The following is a 10,569-nucleotide window of genomic DNA, read 5'->3' as shown; positions in this document are numbered from 1 at the left end:
ATTCCTTCTCTCGCTCTAAAACATGCGTTCTGCGAGGGGGCAGAAAGTTCTCCGTCTAAGGCTATGGACAGGACTTTGAGCAGTTCGTTCAACAGTTATATAAGACCTACTACGTGCCTCACTGAAGCCCTACGTCAGACGAAGTCGCACTCCAGCTGCCCCTGGCCGAACCAGCGTCCATCTCGGGGGGGAGGGGGGAGGGGGAGAAGGATGAGGATTGCGATGCCCGCCCGCAGCGGTGATCTAAGCCAAAGGGCATTGTCGCTTGTGACGTCAGCGCAAACACGGAGCGCGTTTCCATTGGTCTTTCGAGTTTGGGTGGGGCCCGAGCGCTCCTGGCCCCGCCCCCCCGCCTCTGCCCCTCTCACGCATGCGCCCGGGCCGCAGCCTCGCCGCCGCGCCATTTTGCCGGGGTTTGAATGTGAGGCGGAGCGGCAGGGGTGGGTAGTGCCGGCCACAGTTCGCGGCTGAGATTCCCTTCTCCGTTCCCGTATCCCCAGGAGGTGAGGCGCGGGGCGTGCACGGCCTGGCAGGGTGGCTTCTTGGGACCCAGCTAGGGGAGGGATGCGGCGCTCCTGACACTTCCGAGCGCTGGGAAGCAAGGACCGCGCCTCTGGGCGAGAGCGGAATGCGGGCCCGTGCTTCGGGAGGCGCCCTCAGGCGAGGTCTTTGCCTGCACCGACGGGTCTCTCTTCACCTCACTTCGCGGCGTCCCGAGGCTCGGGCCCACGCCCGGCGGCCCCAGGGCCTGTGAGGGGCGAGGGCCCCCGAGGCGCGGCCTAACGCGAGCTGCCCGAGCGTCCGCCCCTTCCCCTCCAGCGCCGCGCCGATTGGTCGCGCCGCCGCCGGGCCGCTCGGGAAGGCCGCCTCTCATTGGTCGCGCCTGCGCGTCCGTTCTCGTCGCGCCCAGCCACCCGCAACGTGAGCTGAGTGCCGCGGCGAGGCCTGTCCGGCCGGGCTGCTGGGTGAGGGCCGGCCGCCGCCCAGACCTCCTCTTGCCCCGACTCACTTTCTGATTTGAGAGGGGGGAACTTTAACTTCCCTGTGCTTCAGTCTCCCCGACCGTAACTGAGCATCGTGATCTCACTTTGCTGAGTTAAGGAGTATGTCCTAATCCCTGCACCTGCCCAGTAATGTAGAGTCCAGCTCTTGGGGGGAAACGCGGTAATACGGTAGTTCGGAGCATGAGCTTTGGAATTGGAAGGCCTGGGTTCGCTCCAGATTTGGCCTTTCCCTAGGAGTGCAATGCAGGGCTAGTCACTTCATCCCTCGGTGTCTCCCATTTCGTTATGCGCAAAGTGGGTTTGAAAACAATCTGCTTGGTAAAGTGGTTGTGAGAATCCACTCAGTTATTACCGTGGTTTACAGAGTCCCACCTGAAGTGACCGTTGTCCGCCTCTTCCACCCATCTGCTCTTAGCCGCTGTAGCTGTACTGCTGATTTCTGTTTTCTTAAATGTTCCAAGCTCGTGCCCACCGTAAAGCGTTTGGACCTGCCTTTTCGTTTGCTTGAAACTTACCGACCTCTTAGGTTTGCAAGACTGGCTCCCTGTTTCACGCCTCTTACACCTTCTTTGACCAGCTTCTCTGAGGGCTTCTTTCTTTCACCTCTTAATAGCATTTATCATTATCTAGAACTACTTAGAGTTGTTCACTGTCTCTCCGCTGCTGGGCTGTGAACTTGAAGAGCAAGGACCTTGCCTGTCTTTGTTGTTGTGTTCTGGTGATGAGTGCTTGCCACGTGGTATTATTCCTTGGAAGCACAGAAGGGGACTTTTACTCTTGGATCCCACCAGCGTTCTTTTCTCATCCCCTCGCCCCCCACCCCCATCCGAAGTTTTTACTTGTGTGTGTGTTTCTCCAGTTTTTGCATAATTCCCAAGACTCTTAGTTCACCCTGTTCTCGCCACCCCGCCCGCCCCAAGACTCTTCCCCTTCTTTCCATCAATGCAAGGGAATTTTCTCTTCCCATCTGGTTACTTTGATTTCTGCTATTTGAGGGCTGGGACAGTGGTTTCCTACATTTGATCTTAGCCAAAAGGCTGAGAAGTGGTGGGCGCAGAGGTTTCCTATACAGGACTGGATGGGTTTGAGAGCACTGCTCTAGCTTTGGAATTAATTTGTTCTTTTATTCATTTAATAACTATAGAGCATCCACTTAATCTCTGGAAAAACAGTGAAGAAATAAACATGGACAGGTCCTTTCCCGTGGAGAGCTTATATCCTAGTGGGAGAAAGAAACAATACAAATAAATGAATTAGATAGTTTCAGATACTGATAAGTGACAGGTGAAGAAGGTGGCGTATGAGCTGAGACCAGCCATGGAAAGGTGAGGGGACAGAGGATTCTAGGCAGAGGATATAGAAAGTACAAAGGCTCGAGGATAGGAATAGACTTAGAATATTGGAGGAAAATCCAGCATGCTACAGTAGTGTATGAAGAAAGGAGAGGTGTCCAGGGGCCAGATCATGTAGGGCTTTGTAGACAATTACAGAGTTTGGATTTGATTCTAAATGGTATGTTCCTGTGATTAGAAAGCAGAGGGTGGGTCAAAGTGCCTTGGTATGTTCTTGATGTGTATGTGCCAGATAGTTTTCATTCATTGGAACTCTTTCCCTTTCCCCAGATGTAAGGACTCAGGAATGGTTCTCTAATGTGGAAGAAATATCTAAGGAAAAGGCACAGATCTTGGATCAGCTTATGTCACAGATGTCTGTGAGATGGCCTTGGAAAGCTTTTATTCCAAGTCTTCATCCATAACTGAGGGCCTGTGGGAAGAGGCTAGACTTAGGTCCAGCCATTCATTCAACAAGAAGAACTTGGAATTTAGATAAGTTTCTCATAATTGAGTTACTGTGGCACATGTGTTTTATTTTTTAACTGAATTGGTAAGGATTTCCAAAGATAGTTCTGTGGAAAAACTAAAGCGTCGCCCCTTTTTTAAAGGCAAAAGAATGTATTTCCCATTTTTAGTTTGAATCTTTATTTTAAAATCAGTAACACTTTCTATGTTTACATCTTGCTGATATTTTAAAAAGTCAAAGTACTTTCACCCGTGGCCAAATTAGGTAGCTTAATTAGACCTTGATTTTGCCCATGTATGGTGAATACCTATGGAGTATTCTCTAAAATTACCTTATTTGTCATGCTTTCCCAAATCAGGGCTAAGCTTATAATTTGGTTTTATAGACATTATCATTAAGGAGATACAAAAAGGGTTTGTTTATAAATATTTAGTTCCTTAACTAATACTAAATTGTAGAGTCTGTGTAGTATTTTGACTTTTAGGGATTGTTGCATGTATGTTTGTATATCTCCCCTGTCCCCAGTGCACACTTTTTTAAAGTTTATTTTATTTTGAGAGAGAGAGAATCCCAAGCAGGCTCTGTGCTGTCAGTTCTGAGCCCAAATCAAGAGTTGGTTGCTCTGCTAATTGAACCACGCTGGTGCCCCCCCCGCCCCCACTTTTTTTTAACTTACAAATAGTCGTATTTTAGTACCTCAACTTTGTCATTTTAGGGTCATTCTATCATGTGGTCTTAGAATCAGTTTTCCCCACCTCTTATTTTTCACAGTCAATTGACCAGAACAAACATGTGAAATGATAATGCTTTTGATGGAAAAATCAAGGGAATGTAGCTTTTGAAAATAGTATAAGAAATATATATTAGGTATTTATCACTATTGTAAAGCTCTAGGGAGATTGAAATGAACAAAACACAAAGCCCCTATTCTCATGGAACCTAGAGTCTAGGGAAGAGAGAAGCACAGTGAACAAGAAAGCAAAGTAATATGGCCTATAATATTTGGGAATTTGGAGCTTGGAAAAATAGAATAAGGGAATGGAGAGTGACTAATGTGGGTGCTCTTTTAGATAGGATGGTCCAGGAACTTATCTCTGAAAAGAGACAACCTTGGAAAAAGACCTGAGTGAAGTGGGCAGTGAGCCATGGAGCTCTCCAGAGGCAGAGCTGTTCAGGCAGGGAGGACGGTAAGTGCAGAATCCTGAAACAAAAGTATGAACACTGACACAATATGAACAGTAATATAGGACAGATCTCAAATTCACGTTTTTAAAGAATTTATTTTTTTCTTTTTTTAAATTATTTTTAATGTATGTTTATTTTTGAGAGAGAGACACACACACACAAAGGATGACACAGGCTCTGCACTGTCAACGCAAAGCTCAATGTGGGGCTCGAACTCACTAACCATGAGATCATGACCTGAGCCGTAAGTCAGACACTTAACCGACTGAGCCACCGAGGAACCCCATTAATTTATTTTTTTAATTTACATTCAAGTTAGTTAGCGTATAGTGCAACAGTGATTTCAGGAGTAGATTCCTTGGTGCCCCTTACCCGTTTAGCCCATCCCCCCACCCACAGCCCCTCCAGTAACCCTCTGTTCTCTGTATTTAAGAGTCTCTTATGTTTTGTTCCCCTCCATTTTTATATTATTTTTGCTTCCCTTCCCTTATGTTCATCTGTTCTGTGTTTTAAAGTCCTCATATGAGTGAAATCATATGATATTTGTCTTTCTCTGACTAATTTCGCTTAGCATAATACCCTCTAGTTCCATCTACGTAGTTGCAGATGGCAAGATTTCCTTCTTTTTGATTGCTGACTAATGCTCCATTGTATGTATGTGTGTGTATACACACACACCACATCTTTATCCATTCATCTATCAATGGATATTTGGGCTCTTTTCATACTTTGGCTATTGTTGATAGTGCTGCCATAAACATGGGGGTGCATGTTTCCCTTCGAAACAGCATACCTGTATCCCTTGGATAAATACCTAGTAGTGCAATGGCTTGTTGTAAGGTAGTTCTATTTTTAATTTTTTGAGGAACCTCCATACTGTTTTCCAGAGCGGCTGCACCAGTTTGCATTCCCACTAACAGTGCAAAAGAGATCCTTTTTCTCCACATCCTCACCAGCATCTGTTGTTGCCTCAGTTGTTAGTGAGCCATTCTGACAGGTGTGAGGTGGTATCTCATAGTGGTTTTGGTTTGTATTTCCCTGATGATGAGTGGTATTGAGCATTTTTTCATGTGTCGATTGGCCATCTGCCTGTCGTCTTTGGAGAAGTGTCTATTCATGTTTTTTGCCCATTTCTTCACTGGATTATTTGTTTTTTGGGTGTTGAGTTTGATAAGTTTTTTATAGATTTTGGATAGTAACCCTTTATCTGATATGTCGTTTTCAAGTATCTCCTCCCATTCCGTCGCTTGCCTTTTAGTTTTGCTGATTGTTTCCTTCGCTGTGCAGAAGCTTTTTATTTTGATGAGGTCTCAATAGTTCGTTTTTGCTTTTGTTTCCCTTGTCTCAGAGATGCGTTGAGTAAGAAGTTGTCATGGCCAAAGTCAGAGAGGTTTTTGTCTGCTTTCTCCTCAAGGATTTTGATGGCTTCTTGTCTTAACATTTAGGTCTTCATCCATTTTGAGTCTGTTTTTGTGTATGGTGTCAGAAAGTGGTTCAGGTCCATTTTTCTGCATGTCGCTGTCCAGTTTTGCCAGCACCACTTGCTGAAGAGACTGTCTTTATTCCCTTGGATATTCTTTCTTGCTTTGTCAAAGATTAGTTGGCTGTATGTTTGTGGGTCCATTTCTGGCTTCTCTATTCTGTTCCATTGATGTGAGTGTCTGTTTTTGTGCCAGTACCATACTGTCTTGATGATTACGGCTTTGTAATACAGCTTGAAGTCTGTCGGATTCACTTCTTCCTTGAAACACTTTTAAGTGAACAGAAACGAATTATGGTGGGTAAGTTGGTCATGTAACTGAATTCCTATGTTGTTGGGGTCCCTCATAACTGATCCTTGAAGAATAGTCTCTAATCCATACTGGGAACTCCTGTTTTACCTAGTTGACTGACATTGACTCATCCTTTAGTTCATGCAACAAATGCTTACTGAATATCTTCTATGTGCCAGGCAGTGGTAAAAGTCCTGGGCTTACAGAGACAAGACATACAAAGTCCCTGCCCTAAGGAGCTTACAAATAAGGATAGCAGTTACATTAAAGATACTTAAAAAAAGCAAAAAAGCTATTTCAGATGATGTTACTGCTGTTAATAGTGTAGATGATAGTGATGGAAGGCCTTTTTAAGAAGTTGATGGTGGGCTGACAGCTGAATGATGCCCAGTATCAGATTAGAAGGAAGAGCATTATTACAGGCATGGAGAACTGTCTTGGCTGGTTCAAGCAACAGAGGGAAGGCTTTGTGGCTTGAGCACAGAGCCAAAAGGAAGGTAGGTGAGGTTGACAGGTGTCAGATTGCATAAGACTTTGCCATGGTAAAGAGTTTGGATTTTTAATTCAGATAAATTATGAGGAATCTAAGAGATTTTGGTTGTGATATGTACAGTGCTATAGGAACATAATGAAGAAAGTTAGTGAAATGCAAAATTATTGAGGAGTGTATTAAACTCAACAGAATAGATCCAGTTAATCTCTAATCCTCCCAACACACACACACAGTTTCTAACATGCTGCCTTGCGTAAATCTCAAAAAGGTAGGACAGATTTGTGTGATAGAAAAAGATGAGTTTTGTTTCGTATTTTTTAAGCTCGTGTATACTGATGTAAATAATTTTGCTTGGCAACAGCCAACTTTCATGATTTCATAACAGATCGAGCATTTCAACACAAAAAAAGAATGGGAAATAAATTGATTAAATCACATGTTGCAAAGTTTTATATAATGAAGTAGTTCTGTGGCCAAGTAATGAGGGGGAACTCTGGGTTAAACAACATTAACCTGATAACTTACTGCTTCAGTTCCTGAAGACTTTAAGGTGAATTTCCAAAAGGGGATTATAATGTATAGCATTTGCCAAACTATTTTTTTTGTAAGATTTTATTTTTAAGGATCTCTTGACCTCACAGCCCTTAGATCAAGAGTCACATGCTCCACCGACTATGAGCCAGCCAGGCACCCTTACCTTTTCCAAACTTTTGATATAAAACCCAGAAAGGGTGGCCTCTCAAATTGTGTGTATGGTTGAGTAGGACTTAATATTCATGCCATGGAGTGTTTTGCCCTGGGTCAAAAGAAGTGAATAGATTGGTGGGCAAATCTACTAGAACAGTCAGATTATTGGCTTCCCTTATGATGAAAATGTTTCCAGTTTCTAATAAGGAGAATACAGATAGTTTCAAACAAATCTTTCTCCTTAGAAGGTTGTGGTTTCTGGCTGTGGAGGTATAAGCTGCACAGGCACAGCATTAACTATAGCCCTTTGTCTATCTGTCTCCCTCCCTCCCTCCCTCCTTTCTTCCTTTCTCCCTTCCTCAACATGTCCTTTCTATTGCCATTCCCAGTGCTTCCATTCTAGGTCAGGCTTCTGTCATTATTTCTTCCACCTGAGAGATAAGATAGCCTTGGTAGGAAGAGAGTAGACCTATAGAGTCAGACTGATTTGAATTTGATTTTTTTTTTTAAGTTTATTTATTTTGAGAGAGAGCAGGAGTGAACAGGGGAGGTGCAGAGAGAGAGAGGGAGAGAGAGAATCCCAAGCAGGTTTGCGCTGTCAGCACAGACCCTGACACAGGGCTCAAACTCATGAACTGCAGGATCATGACCTGATCCGAAACCAAGAGCCGTTCACGTAACCAACCAAGCCACCCAGGCGTTCCTGAATCTGATTTTTATTAACTGTGTGTGACTTGGGGCAAGTTAATCTCTCTGAGTCTTCTTGTATGTAAAATGCTTATATGAAATGATATGAAGCATACAAAAACATTTAGCATTGTGCCTGGTTCATAGATTGTGGTTCATAGCATTGTGCCTGGTTCATAGATGTGCCTGGTTCATAGATTGTCCCGTTTAAAAAAAAAAGAAAAGTGTCCTAACAGATCTTCACTTGTTCCCTTCAGCTCCATTCCGGAAACCATTACCAGCCCAAAGTTCATATACTCCACTTTCATTAAGTTTTGACCCATTTCAAAAAAACCGTAGTGGCTTCCTATTGTACATTAAATCATGTAACTCTTCAGCTAAGTCTTAAGGATCTAATAATATGATCTGATCTCAGCCTCCAATTCCACTGTTCCCCAAAGGAGCTATGTAGCTTCCTGTTTGTTACTTTGCTCACACTAGTTCTTGTGTTGGATGGGTCTTCATTCTGTTTTGCCTTTCCAGTTCTATGTATCCTTCAAGTTCAACTCAAGACTCAGCTTCTTGGAAATCTTGGCCCACATGGAAATGTAGGCCAAGTGACTCTCTTGTTAACAACCTCCTAACAGTTAAGTTTTTGTGTGACTGATTTGGCACCTCTACTCCAGGGGACAAATGTGTTTCAGGCTTTCTTTTTGGATGCACATACTGTGGATTATGCAACTTTCTCTGTGGGATGTGGGGTAGCACTCACGTTAGTATTTCTTAAGTAAGACAAATTTTTATACAAAGTAAGATACTTTATTTATAGCCTCAGGCAGTTTGGGCCAGGTTTTGCTGCTAAATGAGTTTGCCACAAACTTAAAAAACAACAACAACAAAAAACCTTTCAGTTTATAGATTTTTGGATTTCAAAACTGCAGGAAAGGGATTAGTTTGTAGCTGGAATCACAGTTGTGTCTTGTCTTCCAACTAATATGTAAGCTCCATTGAGAGCCTAAATTTAATTACCTGTGACAAGGTCATTTTAAAAAGACAACAAAATTTTATTTACTTACTTTTTAATGTTTATTTACTATTAGTGAGAGAGCGCGAGCAGGGGAGGAGAGAGAAAAGGGGACAGGATCTGAAGGGAGCTCTATGCTGATAGCAGAGAGCCCTGTGCAGAGCTAAAACTCACAAACTGAGATCATGACCTGAGCCAAAGTCGGATGCTTAACTGATCGAGCCACCTAGGTCCCCTTAAAAATGCCATAAAATTTTAATAACTTTCTGATTGTAAGTGTAATACATATAGGTAGTTCTGTAGGATATCAGGAAAATCTAAAAGAATATGAAGAGAACAAAAATGTCCGGTGTTCATCACATAGACATTTATCACTGTTTACATTTTGGAGTGTATTTTTCTATAGATGGGGGTATGTATACATTTTTTAAAGATTTTAAGTAATCTCTGTACCCAGTGTGAGGCTCGAACTTAAAACCCTGCACCCTGAGATCAAAAGTTGCACACTCTTATCAACTGAGCCAGCCAGCCACCCCTAAATTTTTTTTTTTTTTACATAGTTTGAATTGTGGTGTATTTGACTTTTTTTCCACTTAGCTTAATTACATTTTACAAAAATTATTACATACTTAATTTTTTTCTTCTTTGTTCTAGACGCTCCAAATTTAGTTGGGTGCATGGTTGCCTTGAAAAGGCGACATTTCCTAAGTTCCTGGGAGCTAGTGTGACTTTTTCCCTAAAGCTGGGTCCTGGGATCTAAGCAGAAGTGCAGTTTTAAAAAATAACTATTGAAGTATAACTTACTGTGAGTTCATGTGAAGTGTACTTTTTGGTGAGTGTCATTAATAATTGTATACAGTTGTGCATCTGTCACCACCATCTCATCAGCACGGTTTTAGAACATTTTTTATCGCCCCAGAAAGTTCTGTCAGTTTGCACTTAATTTTACCTACTCAGCAACAACCCGGAGACCACAGAGTCCTCTTTTATAGCATTCTCAAGCTTTTTGTTTATGGAGAATGATGTGTGCACGCACTCACTCTTATAATCTGTATATATGTGCTGTTTTTTCTGTCTGTATTTCTTTATGTCATCAGTCATGTGGGTATAAGCCATAGATTTAGTTTAGAATTTGTAATGTATTAGATGTGAATTTTTTTTGGTCAGTGGCAGTGTATTCTGTGATTTATATTTGGTGTTGTTTAAGATTTGAATATTTACTTAATAAAATTGTTACTTTTTTAAGTTTACTTATTTTGAGAGAGAGGGAGAGAGAATCCCAAGCAGGCTCTGCACTGTCAGTGAGGAGTCTGATAGGGGGCTTCTTGAACTCACGATCCATGAGATCATGACCTGAGATGAAATCAAGAGTCAGACGTTTAACCTTAACCAGTTGAGCCATGGAGACCTTCCATCCTTCCCCCCTTTTTAAGTTAATGGTTACCTTTTTTTATTGAGCTGTAATTGACATTACCATTAGGTTCAGGTGTATAATACAATGAGTAATATATGTATATATTGTGAAATGACCACAGCACATCTAGTTAACATCCATAACTAAACATAATTACAGATTTAAAAAAAAAGTTTTTTTTAATGTTTATTTATTTTTGAAGGAGAGAGAGAGAGACAGAGCAAGAGCAGGGGAGGGGCAGAGAGAGAGGGAGACACAGAATCTGAAGCAGGCTCCAGACTCTGAGCTGTCAGCACAGAGCTGGATGTGGGGCTTGAACTCACGAGCTGTGAGATCATGATCTGAGCTGAAGTCAGATGCTTAACTGAGCCACTCAGGTGCCCTTACAGATTTTTTTTTTTTGTCATTAGAACTTTGTTTTTCTTACATAGGCTCTGTGCCCAACATGGGGCTTGGAACTTATGACCCCAAGATAAAGAGTCCCATGCTCTACCGACTGAGCCAGCCAGCTGCCGCACAATACA

The 10,569-nt window shown here is 42.6% G+C and overlaps 1 protein-coding gene across 2 annotated transcripts in view; it reads left to right on the top strand.

Moving 5' to 3' along the window:
- The first annotated feature begins 347 nt into the window (after nucleotides 1-347).
- The window catches only part of CSE1L (chromosome segregation 1 like), a 46,739-nt gene continuing 36,517 nt past the window's right edge, over nucleotides 348-10,569 (top strand). The window contains exon 1 of one of the 2 annotated variants that reach the window (XM_027046868.2): nucleotides 348-503. The gene's annotated coding sequence lies outside the window, so the exon portion shown is untranslated. Of the gene's footprint in view, nucleotides 504-3,874; nucleotides 3,992-10,569 lie in introns of those variants that run through there. The other variant, XM_053199840.1, reaches the window with a different exon arrangement.

The sequence above is a fragment of the Acinonyx jubatus genome, chromosome A3, assembly GCF_027475565.1.
Source record: "Acinonyx jubatus isolate Ajub_Pintada_27869175 chromosome A3, VMU_Ajub_asm_v1.0, whole genome shotgun sequence".
In the NCBI taxonomy this organism is placed as follows: Eukaryota; Metazoa; Chordata; class Mammalia; order Carnivora; family Felidae; genus Acinonyx; species Acinonyx jubatus.
This window is presented reverse-complemented; position numbering and strand designations above follow the sequence as displayed.